This window comes from Aulonocara stuartgranti (assembly GCF_965226115.1).
Source record: "Aulonocara stuartgranti genome assembly, chromosome: 3".
Taxonomy (NCBI): Eukaryota; Metazoa; Chordata; class Actinopteri; order Cichliformes; family Cichlidae; genus Aulonocara; species Aulonocara stuartgranti.
Window position 1 is genome coordinate 5,732,251 of NC_138941.1, and position 20,039 is coordinate 5,752,289.

At 41.2% G+C, this 20,039-nt stretch overlaps 1 protein-coding gene and 1 long non-coding RNA gene across 2 annotated transcripts in view; one reads left to right on the plus strand and one right to left on the minus strand.

The window, feature by feature from the left end:
• The window catches only part of LOC309702423 (protein NLRC3-like), a 226,620-nt gene that overhangs the window by 173,254 nt on the left and 33,327 nt on the right, over positions 1-20,039 (plus strand). The gene's annotated exons all lie outside the window — the stretch shown is intronic.
• On the minus strand, positions 3,036-19,521 carry LOC309702548. Its single transcript, XR_014275612.1, has 3 exons — positions 18,924-19,521; positions 3,264-3,371; positions 3,036-3,186 (listed from the first exon to the last, which is right to left on the minus strand). It is a non-coding gene; the product is annotated as an uncharacterized lncRNA (long non-coding RNA).

The window sequence follows — 20,039 nt, forward strand, 5'->3', positions numbered from 1 at the left end:
CAATTCACAAGGTCCCAATTAGATTCCATTTAATTCTTACTCAGAGAGTCAGAAACATTATAATTCTGATCATTTATCAGTACTGACACTTGTGAAACTTCATCAGAGGTGTGAGCATCACAGCAGATGCTTTTGTGTCAAAGTAACTGAGGATAAAACACAAAACCATGAAGCAGATTTTCCTGGCCTAGCTTTTTACAGTAGATAACCTTAAAAATATTATTCTGCAGTAGAACAAAAGCAGACGAGAACCACGACTCAACAAATGTACATTGGCTGATGCTGCTGAAGTGATTCAGAGGTTTTAATAAGAGGTTTTAATAGAGACACAGCAGAGCATTTTGCAGTTTCACTTAATTTGAAAAAAATAAATAAAATTTGGTATTGAACAGCAGAAATGAGGCTGTCTTGTCGGAAGTCATTAAAAAAAATGGCTGTAAACAACGGTAGACTGCTTCATAACAAGCAAGCGAATAATGCCAAAAACAGAGATTTGAGATGGGAAACGGTGTTCTTAAAGTACACTGAGAGAGGCAGAGAGCTGTGCTGTGTTGTTTTTCTGTGTGTGTTTTAATGGTGGTGGAAGCAAACCAGCAAAAGTAAGAGGGAATTCATGACAATGTTTATGTCAAGCGAAATGTGTCTTCTTTTGCTGCTGGTTTGGTTAGAGAGAGACAAAACGTGCAGCTTCAGGATCTGAGCAGCTTTCAGCACCAACGGCATCACAGCTCAGACTTGGATTCAGGATTAAGCCCTTTATGTTTGACTGTAGTGATTGTAGCTCTGTCCTTGTTATTAATCGCTTTAGTCAAACACAGCTATTGTTTGCTGGGATGTGTATATACTTGACAGTTTGTATCTCAGAGTTATCAAAGACACTGTGGATAATCATCAAGAGATTGTTGTTCTCTTAATAATGACCTATTTGATTGTTTTTTCTTCTTCTTACAGATTCTGGTATTTGGCCAAAAGAGAGCTTCACAATTCTTGGCTTCACCTGTGGTAGAAAAATGACTAAAGTTATGCAACACTCTCTAAAATTAAAGCTATGCAACGCTTTAACATGAATGGCGAAGGAGTGCATCTCTTTCACTGTCTCTTCCTGTCCTCTTCTCAGTCTTTGTTGTGGCACCTCTGCTATGTGTTATAGAAAGCACTTGGAATCATGTTCAATACAAAAACACCAAACTCGTGGGATTGCCCTAGCAAGCAGTTGGTAAAAACTAATTGAAACTGATATATATCAGCTTCACTTTCTAGCTGCAAAAGCACGTTTCTGCAAAAGCATGCAGTTTCCTGTCAGCACTTTTTGGCACAGAGTGTACTCAGAGTTAGGCCTTTCTTATATAAAGCAATATAATCAGCATATAAACATTTAAGATGATAAATTTAAAGCTCAACAGTAACTGCTATAAATATTATAACTACACATGTAGTGCTTTTGCTTAAGTAAATTATAGTTGGGATCATAATAAGAAAACATGTGTTTTTATTTTCTGTGTACCCTGGGTACAGACCAGTATAAAAATGGGATTCTTCCCAATAAATGCTGTCTGATAATGCTTCATATTGCATTAAACACTAGATATGTAAGCAAACAAACAAAAACCCATAGAAGCCAGTTTTAATTATTAAATGTGACAATTACATGGAGATGGAAAGTAAACATGCTTATACACGTCTCTGTGATTACAGAAAATCCACACAGATGCTGTCAGAGCAGAGAATCTTTGATTTATCAGAATGATGAATGCAAATGATTTCATGAAATCTCACTCTTGTTCTGGGTTGTAAAATTCACCTGTCCAGTTAAACCGAATCCTTTGCAACACGGTTCTAAGAACCCTACCAACCTCATCCTCAGCTCTCTGCCTGTTATCCTTTTCAGCTGAGTATTCATCCACATGTGTTTCAACTTCTCTCTCATTTTCAAGCAAATTGCTCAGGCTCTCAGCTTCAGCACAGTTACCATATGGCCACTCTCTGAGGTCTTCTGTGTTCAAGCCAAACAAATTCTTACATGATCTGCAAGGCTTCATTCTGGCACCATCACGGAGACAAAAAGCCTCACACCTGATATTTCCAGGTACTTCAATTGTTCCATCAAAGTAATCTTTCTGGACTGTGTTTGGATAATAGGTCATCACCGCACCAGATACATATTTATGCCATTTGCTAAGACAGGAGGCAGCAATCATAATTTTCCCAGCGTTAGGACCTTTGGTGGACATGGAGACTCCGCAGTACCTTTCTGATTTGTTGGTTTGGGATTTTTGAGAAATGCAGATGGTGGACGAGACGAAAGCTGTTTTTTTATTATTCTCTTCTAAGTCCAAGTCTGTGAGGAGATCTTGCAGACTCTGCTTTATTTGCTCTTCATTCTCTGAGTTATTTTGCAGGACGATCTGAAAACAGTTACAGATCTGGTCAAAGTGTTGCACCTGATTATATAGTTGTTTTTCATAGAAAGTTGATCAACATGTTTGTTTCGCTGCTTGACTTATTTAACTATGCAGGACCATTGGATGCTTTTGGTTTAGACATTTTAAGATAGGGGGTGAAACATGTCACAAAAATCTATTTAATTTTAAATCAATAAGCAAAAATCCATCTTTGTTCTCACTAATTTATAATTAAATTTGCTAATTGACCTTTTTTTTTCTATTTTGCTATGCCGGGCTGTCAAAACACGCTGAATTTAGAGTCTTTGAGCTGACTTAACAGATCCAGCAGCTACACAGTGACAGCATCATATACGCCTTGAAGACTGTAAGCATCTCCAATAATGAGTCTGTTAGACATTATTTAGAACTAACAAATTCTGAAGCAAGTCTCCAGCTCTCCTGCAGTCTCTGTGTTTGGTGGAGAAGTATAGCTAGAAGCATATGTTGAAGTATAAGGTACAGTATGGATTTTCTTTGGATTTCTCAGTAAAAAAGCACTTTGCATTATACTTTCCTAAAACCTGGAAGTTTGTCAGATTGACTGACAATGTGAGAAGAGTTATCTTACCATGTCGAGCACACAGGAGAAGGGACTTCGCCTGGGAAGCTGAGTCGAATACAACTTTAAAGGCCTGGGATATCTTCTCATTAAAGAACCCAAAACAAAAGGATTAGGGAAGATTTCTTCTGGAGAAAAGGGGATGTTGTTGATTTTGCCCAGAAACAACATGCTGTGAAGGATCTGTTGAGTGAAAACATATTTGCTTATTGTTAGTAGTGATAAACAGGACTGTCTTAAAAGTGTCAAAGGTAACACACCTCATCCACCAAGTGTTGACTTCCCGGAGTCATGTAAGAGCCCCGAACCATCCTCTTGGTAATCTTGTAGGCATTAGTTTTGAACCTCCTTTGAGAAATTGTTGTCTTCTAAAATGATAATGATCGAGCAGTTAGGGATTTAAAGACACAGGAGATCTGATAACTTTGGCTACAGCAGAGTCTGCAGACATACCTATTTTGCTCTTGGTCGGCCTATTTTAAACATGAGAGAAAACATAGTTAGTGAAATGTTGATAACATACAATGACTATCATTGGTGGCTGAAAAGATGCCAGGTAACAAGTGAAAAACTGCTACTTACCATCGCCACAGTCTAAGAATGAAACAGGAAACACTGAGCGAGTTGCCTCCATCTTAAAGCTGTTGATCATGTGATTTAAAGGAAAGCCACACCCAGCTCTTTCCTGGAATTTTACTCGACTGTAGAAAACTGCTCCATTTGCCCCGCCCACCCATGATCTTTAATATCTACCAAAAACAACCTTTTGGTTGTCAGTAACCAGTCGATCGTTTTCGCGATTAAAAAGTGGCTTTTTGCGGCGGCGTTCCCACCACGAGCAGAACTCCGGCTCAAAAACCGCTGTTTTTGAACACTTTTATTTACTTAAGCATTTTAATGGGCTTACTTTGAAACAAAGTGCGATTGAATGATTATTGTTATGTGTTGCCTTGAATTCGGCTATGCTGTCTGTTAGACAGCTGTTTTCCTTTATTGTTGTTTTTGTATTGTTTGTAGCGAACGCTACTGGAATGTATAGATTAAGCTACGTAGCCAAGATAATTAATAATTTAACTGTTGTACATTGGTTGATGATGATTTGCATTGTTACATAGGCTTGCAGAAAAATATATTTGTTTACCGGTAAACTGAATCGAACTTGATGTGCCAATGGACGTTTTTCTGACCTACAGGTCAGGTTTTGTTCCCTCCCTTTGAATTAATCTTCTTCATATTGAAGTGGCGAGCCGGTAGGACCATTCTTTGTTTCCCGCCCATACGGTAAAAAAATATATTTTAAAATACATTTTGAAATATATTTCAAAATATACAAAAAATGGCCAAAAATATATGTGCTAAAATACATTTTGAAATATGTTTATGTATTTTGAAATGTATTTTAGCACATATATTTTTTGGCCATTTTTTGTATATTTTGAAATATATTAATAAAATATATTTCAAAATACAATTTAAATTTATTTAAAATCATTCAAAAAAATATAAATTTAACCCTTCATATATTTCTAAGAAAACACATTCACATGTAACATCTGAAAGAAATCTTTATTTGATGTTTAAAACATACATATAGCATATCAATCAAGCAAGGAATATTCATTTTATAAGTTTATTCTCATTACATACTTAAACATTCTAAAAGAAACACACACACATATACATATATGTGTATATATTAGGGGTGCAACGATATTCGTATCGATATTGAACCGTTCGATACAGTGCTTTCGGTTCGGTACGCATATGTATCGAACAATACAACATTTGTAATTCATTTTATCAATTTTCCTTCTGACGATGCTGTCTGTGTTGAGAGCTCAGTGAATCTGTGTTCGACTACTCCGCCTAGGCTGCACTGTCGAGCGCAGATCCACTGAGCGCTCAACACAGACAGCATAGCCAGAAGGAAGAGCGCAGGGCACCTCCCCCACCCTCATTCAGATCTGGCGTTTGGAATTATTTTGGTTTTCATGTGACGTATGACCCTGAAGGTAAGCGAGTCATGGACTAAAGTAAAACAGTATGTTGGATGTGTCACGCAATGCTCAATTACATGGGTGGGAACTAGTGTGTTAGCGCAGTTAGCTCGTTAACGTGTTGGCCGTCTAGCCCCATGCACGGAGCGATCGGCGGTAGCTCGTTAACGGAGATTTGCCGTGTTGTGGCGTTAAGGTCATTTCAACGAGATTAACCTGAAAGCACTAGTGGGAACACAACGAATATGACTGCACATTTACGCCGACATCATCCTAGTGCAGAGACAAGTGGAAGCAGACAAAAAAGAAGCAAGCATGCTACTAACTTTAGCCGAGTCATTTAGACAGCTGTTAGCACATGATTCTCCTTATGCTGCTGAGAATATAGCCCAGAAGAAGCGGATAGTATAGCTTTTATTTTGGAAAGAGACATTTCTCTGTAATAAACTCTCTTTTCCAAAGATGAGTGATTCCTCAATCAGATACAGGGCTTGCAATATCGCTAGCCCGACGTCCCGGAGCTAGCGATTTTTTTCAGTCGGGCTACCAAAATCTATCTCTTCCCTGCCCGTCGGGCTATTGTAGGAAAAATATATGTCAATGCTTTTGCATTCTTTCAGAAATGTAGCTGGGTAATTATGTCATTGGCATCGGTGAGCCACTGTCAATATGTGACATATTGAAGTCGCGTTTGAATTTGCGCTTGTTTTTTTGCTTTCACTTTGCAATCGTGCGAACTGTGTATAGAGAGCGACAGCACTGATCTGTGAGTGATGATAATTTGCGCACCAATTCCTCTGACATCGTCTTATTAATCGTTAGCTTACTAAGCAAACATGACAAGTGAAATCTCCCGCAGCTTAAACATGTGAGAGGTTGATCGCGCAGAGAATCACTGAGCTTATGTGAGTGAGCGTGTAAAAGCATTTCAGTTCTGCTGAGCCAAATAAGACAGGTCAGGGTGAAGAAGTGACAGCCAAAGAAAAGCTTACCACAAAACGGAGAAGTTATGACAAATCAGACTATAAGGCAAAAAGAAAGTGCAGCTTTATGGTTTCATGGACAAAAGAATTTCTGTGGCTGCAATATGATGAGCTAAATAACCAGGGCTGCACATAAGTGGTCCGCAGGTGCGCATTCGCTGTCAAAATAAAAAACACGCACAAGGGTTAGGGTTAAATTTAAAAACTGTACTTTTGAGTTAAAATATATATTTATAATTTTAATAAATGACAAATTAAAAATGCATGAACATTTTTTTGTATCGAAAAAATATCGAACCGTGACACCAAAGTATCGAACCGAACCGAACCGTGAATTTTGTGTATCGTTGCACCCCTAGTATGTGTATATATATATATATATATATATATATATATATATATTGTGAAATTATCAATGCGTTTCCGCAGAGGTGTGGACTCGAGTCACATGACTTGGACTCGAGTCAGACTCGAGTCATTAATTTTATGACTTTAGACTTGACTTGAAAAAATGTTCTAAGACTTGGGACTTGAATTGGACTTGAACCGGTTTACTTGAAAAGACTTGATATTTTACCCCAAATATAAAATTTAACATGCATATTATATAGAGATTGAAAATGTGACGTCATTCACGGGTAGAACCGCAAAGGATTCTGGGAACTCGTGGCAAGCGGTACTAGCGCACGCAGGCTTTCAATTAAAATCAGTTATACAGCGATAAAAAGAAACACAAAAATGGCAAGAAGCTGTTGTATTATTAACTGCAATAGCCGGTCGCATGACAGCCACGGGAAGCCGACGGGTAAAGAGATCGGTCGGATTACGTCATTGAAGAGAAATTGTTCCAGCCATGTTTCCGAAGTAACAAAGAGGCGACTGGATTGCAGCCATTCAAAGATCAAATATAACGTCCCAGAACACTCCAGCTCACAGGTTAGTCTGCTCCAAGCATTTACACGAAGGTCAGTGTTTTTTAGTAGTTAATACGTCATTTTCATAACATAATTGGTGATATAGGTTACAAGCAAGTCTGGCGCTGAACAGAAATTGTCGCGCTATGCTCCTTTGTTTATTGTGTTTATTGTGCATAAATAGTGAATTGTCCTGACACAATATTGCGTTTCGCTTCTGTTATTATGGTACATTGACAAAAACATATACTTTTATTCACAGGATAAAACAGGTTTTTTGTATCACCAATTGCCCAGTACGATTACAGCATACAGTATTATTGTCACTGCTACATTTCTGTGATGCTACCAGAAATTATTTCCACTGCTAATTAATTACCGTTGAGCTCAAAGGTCCTATTAATAAACGGTTAAGGAATGTGTATTTATGACGACAATTTGTGAGACTGGTAAACTTATGATACGTACGATGGTCTTTCGTTCTACACGGTGCATTTCAAGGTCCTGCACCCATCCGTCGGTAAACTGTACCTGGGCTTGTTGCAGTGACCTGGGGCCCGTTCTTCGTACGTCGCTCACTACATCCAAGATCAAATGACACATCCAAGACCAAACCATCGCGCTAACCGTGAGCTCGCTAATCCGGTTCCCCGAACACACCTGCTGTTGACGATTAGTACAGCTGGACGCAGTAATGTGACATCACTGGGTGTCGTAAAAGGGGCTACGCATCGATAGTGGAAACATTGATCGGCAACCCTCTGATTGGTCGGCGAAAATGTCGACGGAGCGCGCTCGGCTCGGTATTTTTCGGCAGCAGAGCAAGAACTCTTGAGTGAGGGATTTCAGGAGTTTCAGAGTTTAATCAGAACGCAAGGGAACACTGCAAAGGCTGCAAAAGCAAGGAGAGAGGGCTGGCAGAAAGTTGCTGACAAATTAAACTCGTAAGTAATTTAATAATAACAATAATAATGGAGTGGGTTTATATAGTGCTTTTCAAGGCACCCAAAGCGCTTTACAATGCCACTATTCAGTCACTCTCACATTCACACACTGGTGGAGGCAGCTACAGTTGTAGCCACAGCTGCCCTGGGGCAGACTGACAGAAGCCAGGCTGCCATATCGCGCCATCGGCCCCTCTGGCCAACACCAGTAGGCGGTAGGGTAGATTTATCATATCACACTATATTATCCAATATTATATTACATTATATTATATTATAATATGTTATGGGCGATCGTGGCTCAAGAGTTGGGAGTTCGCCTTGTAATCGGAAGGTTGCCGGTTCGAGCCCCAGCTTGGACAGTCTCAGTCGTTGTGTCCTTGGGCAAGACACTTCACCTGTTACCTACTGGTGGTGGTCAGAGGGCCTGGTGGCGCCAGTGTCCGGCAGCCTCGCCTCTGTCAGTGCGCCCCAGGGTGGCTGTGGCTACAATGTAGCTTACCATCACCAGTGTGTGAATGTGTGCGTGAATGGGTGGATGACTGGATATGTAAAGCGCTTTGGGGTCCTTAGGGACTAGAAAAGCGCTATATAAATACAGGCCATTTACCATTTACCATTTATATTATATTCCCTTTCACATTAGAGCCACAACAGGACCCACTAGAACATGGGAACAGGTAAAAGTGAAATATAAGAATATTCTACAGAATGGTAATATTTATCACTTATATTGCTTTTCGTCTCTTGGAAAGAGACCCTGGAATGATCTGTGCAGGTTTACGCTTACGGCTCTGTTGCTATGACAGCAAGTCCCGGATGAGCTTCGGGGAACCGAACGATCCAAGATCAGGCGAAATCGTCAACAATCAAATCCAGCTAACCTACTTAGCGAGGTACGAAGAACGGGCCCCTGAAGTTACTAAACTTCATGAGTGTATGCACTCACTCCAAGAACCGTATGATTATAAATATGCATATAAATATGCTACGATGAGATAGCTGACTTCATCTAACTAGCAAATGTTGTCCAGGCTACGTTGGTGATACAGTTTTTTTTTTATGTGTATGATATTTTTGTCATGCGATTTTAAAGCCAGTCCTACAAGCGCATCCAAGAATAACATGCAGCTTATCTCAGAACTGTCGGTGAAAATTATTCTTGGAGCTAGGTTTAATTGAGCTGCATTTTAAAGAGGTGCAATTTCACAATTTGTGTATATTTTCTAAGTTCACTATTTTGTCATGTGTTGAGAAAAACACAGATTTTAAAATTACATGGTCTAATATTTACATTTAGCATAACTGCAACATTATTTTTTCGTTTTTTTTTTTTTAAAGACTCGAAAGGACTTGAAATTCAAAGTTTCAGACTTGTGACTTGACTCGGACTTTTACACCAGTGACTTGAGACTCGACTCTGACTTGCCTGACATTACTTGAGACTTGACTTGAGACTTGAGGATAAAGACTTGAGACTTACTTGAGACTTGCAAAACAATGACTTGGTCCCACCTCTGCGTTTCCGTCATTGCATTTAGATTAATGTACTGGCTTCTGTGCTGGATTAGAGAAACCACCAAGGCTCTGCACCAGTCTACAGCTGACTCTGTCCATTCTTTTAAAAAGCACTTCAAAACCTTTTTGTTTAAACAGATTTTCTGTTGAGAAGTTTTTTAAAAATTTTAAAACTACAGGTTTATGTCATTTTGGCACTTAATGGGTTTTTTTTGTGACGGTTTGTCTGTGAAAGCGTCCTCACAATCACTAAAAACCAAAGAACACCACCCCCACAGTAAAGCGGTGGAAACATGGGTCACTTTTCTGCTAAGAGCACAACATGACCTCCCTGCATGGAGGGCCAATAGACAGGACCGCGTATCGTACTGTGACGAGGAACCTTCGTCCCATGAAGATGGATGTTCAAGCATGACGATGATCCAAAACATCGTGTCGAGGTAACAAAGCAGTGGATGAAAATAAGAGTGGCCTATCGAGTCTTCCACTCATCACCTCCAGCTGGTGACGGCAGATGGCTGCCCCTCACCGAGCCTGGGGTTACTTCTTCTTCTCTGTAATGTTGTAGGGTATTTACCTTATAAATATGAAATATATAAATATGAAACATGTCAAAACAAAGCAGAGACAGCGATCAGTGATAACTGATTCTCAGTGCTGGAGATAAGGATGTACGGTAACCTTCAACATTACACATTCTGTGGACACATACTGTTTGATCTATTGTTAGCATAAAGACGCTGACAGGTGCAGATGAATGAGCCCCTGATTTCTTCAGCCTACAGCAGACAGACTGTCAGGAGTTAGCTGCAGGACTACAGAGCGTATGCTTGGTTTTATGTTGCGTTGTTGTTTTTAGCCTGACAGATGCCAAATGATCTGTCTGATCAAACGGGCGATTGTGGAAGAACACAAGCGCTTTGTCCTCTGGAGGCTGCTGACCTTCTCTGGCCACACAAACTGCTACACACTCACACTGACATTAACCTGTCAATGTGGTACACCACTCTATACTTCACATATCTTGGTTGTCCTCATTTACACGACAAACACTTAAATAGACACACACAGTGACACTGTACGCCACCCCGAGAGGCCCAGCGTGGCACGCTACTGGTGTGTCACATGCTCAGAGTCTAAACAGCCTCTGTGAACCCACACTGCTGCAAATATGTCGCCAGCGCCTTCAGATTCAAATCAGTGTGTCATTGAGCAACAGAGGTTAGCAAAGGTGTCCCAGTCCAAATATGGTGTAACACCAGGAACATGTGGGACATTCCTTTCTTATGACTTCATAAACTCAGCTACTGGGAGATTAATCCAGCGTGGTGTGGCAGCTTTGATCGTAGACCAAAAATGTGCAGTCCAAAAAGATCCCAGCGTAATCAAAACAGGCCGTCCTTTGGCGTCCACCGGGCAGTGTTTTGTAAATAATGTGTGTTTATCATTTATATGGGAATATAAAGAACTAGATTTAGCTGTTCTACATAAACAGCATATCCCAAATATCATCAAAACAGAAAATTAGAATAAGAGCTTTCAAATCCAATTTATTGGCACAATTATTTCAATTTACTTAAATGTGCTCCGAGGGCTAACAGGCTGTTTAGATCACAGGGACATGTTACATAATGAAGTAATGAATGTCATTTCTAACTGTTTGATTTTAAAAAGTATGTTTGATAAATGTGGGACAAGGACAAGCATGTAATGGGATTAGTGGGGATACATTCATGGAGGAGAGGAGAAGTCCTAAAGCTAGCTAATGAAAGGACAGCAAACTAACACAGAGGAAGAGGTCAAGGCAGAACAACAAAGATTTCTTTGCAGGGTGAGATGAGGAAGGGAGGAGAGTAACCACTGTGATCACCCAGAAGAGAATGACTCAGGTCTGTGTCCAGTCTCCCCAAATCAGCATGACACAGCAAACTAAACTACATAAATCTCTGAATTACCAGCTGAGCCACTAATCCAGGCGGTATGACACTCGCCAAACTGCTAGTTCTGTGATATTTTACCACCGAGCATAAAAGTGCTTACAGGAAAGGCCAGGAAAGAATAAGCCATGAATACAGAGTTTAAATCATAAGAATATTTTATAACGTTTAACATTACGCAGAAGCATTTCATATTCATGAAACGCTTTCAATTAAAAGAAAACATCGAAACAGGTAATAAGGACACACCTAACATGCTCAACACCCACTTTAGTACTTCCTACTCAGCAGTTTCAATTACTGGTTAAAGCAAATGTGTTAGAAACTTAAAGCACGTAAAGAATCTGCTCAAGTCAAACAAGACATCAGACAACACATCACCAAGAAGGCAAGTTTAAAGCAGTCCTACAGAAAGGTTTCAAAACTCACTCCCACAGCTTGATTCCAAGGATGTTAGATTCCTATCGGGCCTTTTCTACTGTTAATGTTTAAGCTAAATGACAACTTTGTTTGTCCACTGTCAGCATTCGAAACAACTTCTACAGGGTTTAATGGAGCACACAGATTTGACTTTTTACAAAAGCACTCAAAGAGCTGTAGTAATGAAGAATTGTATCACAGTACGTTTTGTCATATCCTGTCTAAGATGTTTTTTATTGCATGAGCCTAAGCACTCATTTATACTCGTATCCAATACAACTGATTTCGGTTTTATGCTTCCTAAAACCCTTAAAATTCCTTGTCAACGTCTTTTAGTTTAACCAATCCTAAAGAAAATCAAGCTTTGCTGCTCTACTCTATTTCCCGTTCCCTGCAACATGTGTGTGGATGCTGAATGAGACGGGTGGAGGGATGAGCGCTACATGGTTGTGTTTGAGCAGGAGGGCCGGATGATGAATGGGCTTTTATAGACATGCTGTTCGTTTACGGAGGCTTGTAGGCGATGATCTCTTTAGTGTAATATGAAAAGGAAACAGACACATCGTGATATCACAAACACAATCCTACATTTGTGCCAACCTAATAAAATAATATGCAGTACTGTGTGAAACTCATCAAGTGGCCTGAACTAAAAGTTCTCCAGCAAGTTTAGTAGCATTGCTACTTGAGATCGTTCATGTTGCAGCCAAGAACTTCACTGATAACTGCTGCCATGGTGTAAATCAGCTGGTTGGTTCCAGCGATGGTCACACTAGGGACTGTCCACTGCAGTAAAAACTCTACATTATCACTCCGTTACCTGCTGCAAGCACTGCCACAGTCTGATTTTCTTTCATCACTACCTGAATTGTTTGACTAAAAGGAAAAAGAAATGGCAGATGTCCTTCTCTACAGGGGCAGAACTGTTGGCAAACTGTTCACCACCCCCCAACCGCCCTGTCTGTCATCACTCCACTAGCATTGCTGTTTGTAATTATATTCACTTCACTTTTACACACCTGTACATAATATCCTAAAAGCCACAAATCAATTAGAACCCTGCTCTGTTTGGTAATGAACTATGATAAAACAAATATCCCCTGCCTATGAAAAACCATAGGCTTCCCAAGGGAGTCATGAGTTCATAATGTTCATGTTTATAAACACTGAAAGCTGACATGGAGTAGGTCCCAGGCCCTGAACTCCATAAGCAAGAAAATGGATTGATGTATAAATACACACACACACATATATTAGGGGTGCAACGACAAACAAAATTCACCGTTCGGTTCGATACTTTGGTGTCACGGTTCGATACAAAAAAATGTTCATGCCTTTTTAATTTGTCAGTTATTAAAATTATAAATATATATTTTAACTCAAACGTACAGTTTTTAAATTTAATGTTGCTGAAACAACAAAGTAATAAAAAATAAATAAATCTATCTGATGGAGGAATCGCTCATCTTTGGAAAAGAGAGTTTATTACAGAGAAATGTCTCTTTCAAAATAAAAGCTCTACTATACGCTTCTTCTGGCCTATATTCTCAGCAGCATATTAAACATATCAGGTCCCCATAAGGAGAATCCTGTGCTAACAGCTGTCTAAATGACTCGGGTAAAGTTTGTAGCATGGTGCTTGTTGTTTTGTCTGCTTCCACTTGTCTTTGCACCAGGATGATGTCGGAGTAAATGTGCAGTCATATTCGTTGTGTTCCCACTAGTGCTGTCAGCGTTAATCTGAAATGACCTTAACGCCACAACACGGCAAATCTCCGTTAACAAGCTACCGCGGATCGCCCCGTGCGTGGGGCTGGACGGCCAACACGTTAACGAGCTAACTGCGCTAACACACTAGTTCCCACCCATGTAATTGAGCATTGCATGGCACATCCAACATACTGTTTTACTTTAGTCCATGACTCGCTTACCTTCAGGGTCATACGTCACATGAAAACCAAAATAGTTCCAAACACCAGATCTGAATGAGGGTGGGGGAGGTTCGTTTGCCATGTTGCAACGAGCTTAGCTTCTGTCTCGCTAGCTTGCCCTGCGCTCAGTGGATCTGCACTCGACAGTGCAGCCTAGGCGGAGTAGTCGAACGCAGATCCACTGAGCGCTCAACACAGACAGCATCGTCAGAAGGAAAGTTGATGAAATAAATTAAAAATATTGTATTGTTCGATACATATGTGTACTGAACCGAAAGCACTGTATCGAACGGTTCAATATCGATACGAGTATCATTGCACCCCTAATATATGTGTATATATATATGTGTGTGTGTGTGTGTGTTTCTGTGGTTCAGCATTATGATGCTGAACCACATCATAATGAATAAATGGATAAATTTCCGAAATCCCGGAGCAATGCAAATTAGCCGGTGCGAGGTAAGGAGCTCTGTCATTGGTTAGACAGTCTTAGCTTTGCACCTATACCAAAGGCCATTCAGCCTCTGTGTTTACACTCTGCCTACACAGATGTTGGACATGAGACGACACAGGAAAAGGATTTTTGATGTGAGGTTTTTATTGAGATTTTATTTCTTTTTTTTCTGATTTGAAGTATTTATTAATGGAATAATTATTTATTTTCAAATACTGATTTATAAATATTTATTTTATTTTATTTTATTTTTTTGCCTGTCCCGTTTGGCTCTTTTGCATCAGAATTGTTGTCTAAAGGCAAAGAAAGATGCCCAACGGATTTACTTTACCAAACTGACCATCCCAGCCTTGCCATAATGGTCCATTTGATTCACCTTTTATTGTTTATTTTATTTTCACTTACTGAATACGGGACAGACTTGACTGGGGGAAAGAAGGGGGGAAAGAAAGAGAAACAGCTGAGAAGAGGGATGGGGGAGAAGGGCAAAAAACAAAAACCAACAGAATTTTATTTTAAATTAAATTACTAGATAATAAATTACTTTTGTATTGAATAAATAAAATAACTTAAAAATGAATTTGTAAATTAATATTTTATCGCACAATTCATTGTTTAAGCAAAGAACTTTTTATTTCGATGCGCTGGATCTTCTGGTCCTCTGCACATAAGTGGATTTCCATTTAGACTTTATATAGACAACAACTCAAAGTGCTTTACAACAAGTCACATTCACCCATACGATCATCTAGTGCTGTACTTTAAACACTTTAAACACAAACACGGATACTGTGGGGAGAGGCCACAGAGGCACAGGGAGAAAACTCACACAGAAATCCAACAATTAAAGAGGAACCTTCTCGATGTAACACTACCATCCTGCAAGATGACCTGGTCCTGGGCCATCTTAATAAGCATGCTGTGCACAGTAGTTTCATATTCCTGCCAGAACAAACACCAGACAGTTTGTACACAAGGCTCAGATTCTCGCTTTGCCAGATACAGACAATAGTTTAAGATCCTAATGTCTCTGCACAGCTCTGTATGTACTGAAATATCCAACCTCAGATATTTCCTGCTCACACTCTGCACCGCCTTAGACAACAAGTAGTTCATGCTATACATAGCATTGACTTTTCATTCCAGCCATGTGCACTCATCAGGGCATCAGTGCTGCCGTAGTAACCACACTAACACTTCCTTGCACCTGTTGAAATGGCCTCAGTCTGATCGTGCCCTGAACAAACTCACCTTTAACATCCCACACATGGACTAAATATGTGCGTGTCAATAACACGTGACAGGAGAACATGCTGGTTGTCTGTCATGGGGCTGAATTAGAAACAGAGCAGGAACTACAGTTTGTCAGATTAAGACTGATCAGGTCCAACATCCGCTCCCAGCACTGATTTACACGTTTGGTGTCACATTGAAGGAAACGCCTACTGGCACAACCTGCATGTGTTAAACTGCTCCTGCGTGTAAACAGCGTGTCACTTACGGCTTTTTGCATCACAAGGACGCGCACTGGCGTCTCAGGGTGACTCAGATGTTTGCTGAATGAGGTGTAGACCAGGGCCCTGTTTCAGGAAGCCGGTTTAGTGGAAAAACTGAGTAAGTATACCCTGAGTTAACGAAAACTCTGGGTTTTCGGTTTCACAAAGCGAGTTCAGCTGCAGCCTGAGTGAGTCACTATGACGACACACTCCGTGAAGCTAACCTGCCCCCTAGCAGGTTTACTACAACTAACCCTGACTGTCTCCGCCCCTTTGTCGGAAACCTGACAGTAGGAAGTGTCGGACATGGCGTGCCACTTCCTTGAAGAGCCAGTAGATCGTGAAGCCCAAATTCTCCGCAGAGCTCTCCGCCGGGAGAGAGTGATCAGAGCGCGTTTGGACATTTTATCATTTCCTGATGATTTTCTGTGTGAACGTCACCGTTTCTCAGCACAATCTATAATTTATTTGGATAACATCCTCAGGCCATATATTACGCATGTGACACATCGCGGACATGCTCTCAGTTCATTGCATATTATTTGTATTGCACTTCGGTTTCTTGCAAACGGGAGCTTTCTGTATAATATTGGTGACGCTGAGCACGTTTCCAAGGCTACCGTCTGTCGGGCAGTCAGGAATGTTACAGTTGCACTGAAACGTCTCCTGTACTCGTCTGTGGTGTTCCCCGGTCACAGACCCACAAGATTTATCAAAGAGGGATGCCACAAAATTGCAGGTATCAGGGTGACCAAAACTTAATGTATGATGTGGTGATACTTGGACTACTACTTAAATTGCACATTTATTTTCAGGGTTCCCAGGCGTGATTGGCTGTACAGATGGCACTCACATTCCAATCATTGCTCCTTCAGTAAATGAAGGAGACTATGTGAACAGGAAGTCTTTCCACAGCATTAATGTACAGGTACATAGTTCCCTGTAGCATGTCAAACTAACAAATTATTTCATTATAGTAATGGATGCTAATTTGTGTTCTCTGCACTGTGAAGATCATATGTGATGCTGCCAACATTATCACAAATGTGGAAGCCAAGTGGCCAGGCTCTGTCCATGACTCACAAATATTCCGTGAATGTACACTGAGCACAAAATTTGGACATGGTGAGTTGAGAATACTTTAAAATATATAAAGACCAATTGCTTCAGGGACATTTGAACTGAAGTGTACCCTTCTGTCTTAGGAGAGTTCACTGGCTACTTGCTTGGTGATAGGGGGTATCCATGTTTACCCTATTTGCTTACCCCTTACCCTGACCCTGAACCGGGCCCACAGCAGCGATATAATCTGGCTAATTGCAGGACAAGAGCCAGAATTGAAATGACTATCGGAATGCTTAAGGCCCGGTTCCAGTGCCTGCAAAGACTCAGGGTCACCCCAGAAAGGGCATGTGACATTATTGTGGCATGTGTGATTCTTCACAACATTGCCACAATTAGAGGAGAACACTGTCCTTCTGAACCAAACATCAGCAGTGATCCAAACCATGAACATCCTGACCCTCCCACGGACATACAAGATGGAAGCGCAGTCAGAGACACCATATGTCACAATCATTTCTTTTGACCCATCACCTCAACATGTTGAAAGAAGAATAAACAGATTTTTTGTTCAACTGGCTTTATTGGTCGCCTGTATTTCCTGTACACAAAGTATTAAAAGATGTAAACCTCATAAAGTGTCTCTGTTGCTTCCTCCTCTGTAACAGCTGCCAGTGTTTCTTCATTATTTTCCTGTAGTAAAGAAATAGACAACATTGCTGTTCTACTGTAAACTCATATAATCTGTGGAGTATTACTCACAACTGCATGTTGGTCTGGCTCAACAGGAGGCTGCACCAGATGCAGTACACCATCACCATCAACTGATAGAATATGAGGTTTATACAGGTCACTTATAACTTACAAGGGACCAAATGGCAATTAACAAACATACCAATCACCTTACACTTCATTGTCATTATGCTCTCAAAGACAACCAAGACTGAGGGAAGGCAAAATCAGTAGGAAAATAACTTCACTACAAAATAATTCATTATGGTAAAGAGTTTATCAAATGAATGTGTTGCACTGCAAAGGTGACTGTGAAGAAAGGATGTATGCACATCATGTATTATTTTGGATTTACCCCTTATGTAGGCACTTGTGTCTTGCGGGGTTATTGACTCAGAGGATGTCCCCGCAGAGATGCCTTCGGCCACAGGGCGCCCACTGTTTTGGCTGAGGGCCAACTGCTCAGCCTCTGTGAGTGGTGGTGGTGGAGGACCCCCACCTGTTTTTCGGGCCTCCGCTTTTTTTCTGTTGGCTATAACGGGCCACATTTGAGCATACAGAGTAAGCAAATATGTACTTGTAATGTGCTCAGATAATTTCAATAAGTGCTTACAGAAAGAAAATTAATGTAGCCTCTAACTGCAATTGATTTACATGGGACAAACAGACCAAGCACTATGGCTCATAATACAATTACACCTTACCTGTTTGGACTATATTTTTATATTTCATTTTTACTTGCTGCCAGGCACGTTTGGGGCCTGTTGGGTTGCACCTGCGCTCACATCACATCACAAAATAAAATGTATAAAATAACAAATAAAATAACATATGATAAAATAACGTGTTAAATGGGTGGAAATCCCTAGATCAATGTTTAAATTAACACTCACGCATTGACTCTGTCGGCTATGTTTTGCCATGCATGCTTTTGCAGCTGTGGCTGTGTTACTTTTTTCCGCGGAATTTGCATGTTATCGGCATATGCTGCCATCAGAATTTCGGCCTCAAGCGCTGTAAAATACATTGACCGCGCCTTCTTTCCCTCCGTCTCCATGGTGACTCGCTTAATCTGTGCTCCGCTTATCAGGGCTTTATGTATCCTCGTCCGCGCGCTTCACTTGGGGTTAAAGCAACTCCGCGTTGACTGAACTAATTGTTATCAGCCTTTCTGAAACCGAATATTCCGAGTTGGACAGTTCGGGGTTACTCAACCGTGAGTGTCGTTTTTCACTCTGAGTTTTCCAAACCGGCTTCCTGAAACAGGGCCCAGACTAGGCGGGACTCATTTCACCAAAACACGAGCTTTTCCACCCACCAGTGTTTATCTGTGTGCTTATTTTAAAGAATTATTCCATCGTTATCAAATACGAAGCATTACACGCACGTCGCGCCGTTTCTGCTGAGTCAGACACCAGTGCTCCCGTGTGCTGATTCTCGGGTCCATCTTAAACTGGTGTGTTTGCGAATGAACTTCGGTAAAACGTTACAACGTTACCGGGCGCGCAGAGGGTCTCGGAGGCGTGTCGTACCTGTCGGGTGGTCGCGGGCTCCTCGTTCCCGGTGGGTGAAGGTGTTTCTCCTTCAAGCGATGCTGGGGTGACCGGAGAAGAAGCCATGTCCCCCCGACATCACCTCTCACTAAGCGCCGCTCCTACTGTGACTTTCCTCGGTGTCCTCCAGCGTGCAATACGCTGCCTGGCGCAGTTTGCACGGACGGTGGACCGGTTGCGTCGCTCGTTTCCTGCGCGATCAAAGTGAGTCTTCGGCTGCACAGTGCAGCCACTGTCCCTCCTCCGGCCGGCGGACTAGTCCAGGCGAGGCGGATGACGTTGTCCCGGGTCTCGCTCGCTCTCGCACATGCAGGACTTGGCCCAGTCTGTCTTCTTCTGCCTCACTCTGCGCTCTGCTTTTCACTTCATGTCTTTTTGTTTTGTAAGGTGGCTAACACGATCACTCCTCTTCTGCCTGCAGGACTCTGTGACTGCTCTGTGCTGTGGCAGCACACTCCAGCCTGATAGTTCATTTTACAGCTTTTGGCACTGCGACGCTCTCCTCGGCTCGACAGACACAATCTCACCATGTCGGCACAATATACTGAGTGCAATCCATAACATGATTTTATCTCACTGTAACTTTTAAATCTACCAAATGTTGCGTAAATGACGTGTCACGTGAGTTGAGCACATGCACACCCCCTGTCCTCACAGCAGACATTCATCTTAGCCCCCCCCCTCCCCCCCCCCCCCCCCCGTTTTGAGATCATTGCTGCAACAAAAGGTTGCCACACATATTTCTACATGAAACGTACTGAATCAGTTGGCACATATTTAATATATATTAAATATAATATAATGTTGTTTTGTTGAGTGGCTGAAATAAAGCTGAATCACATCACAGGAACGACACAGCCCTGTTCCTCCAGGCTGTTAACCTGTGAATCAGCAAACATGTATGATTTATTGTCATTCATTTGCTGAACAAACTTTCCTCTGAACTTTGACCCTGAAAATTCAATTCAATTTTATTTATATAGCGCCAAATCACAACAAAAGTCGCCTCAAGGCGCTTCATAGATACAGAGAAGAACCCAACAATCATATGACCCCCTATGAGCAGCACCCTAACCATGGATTGGAGAAGAATGT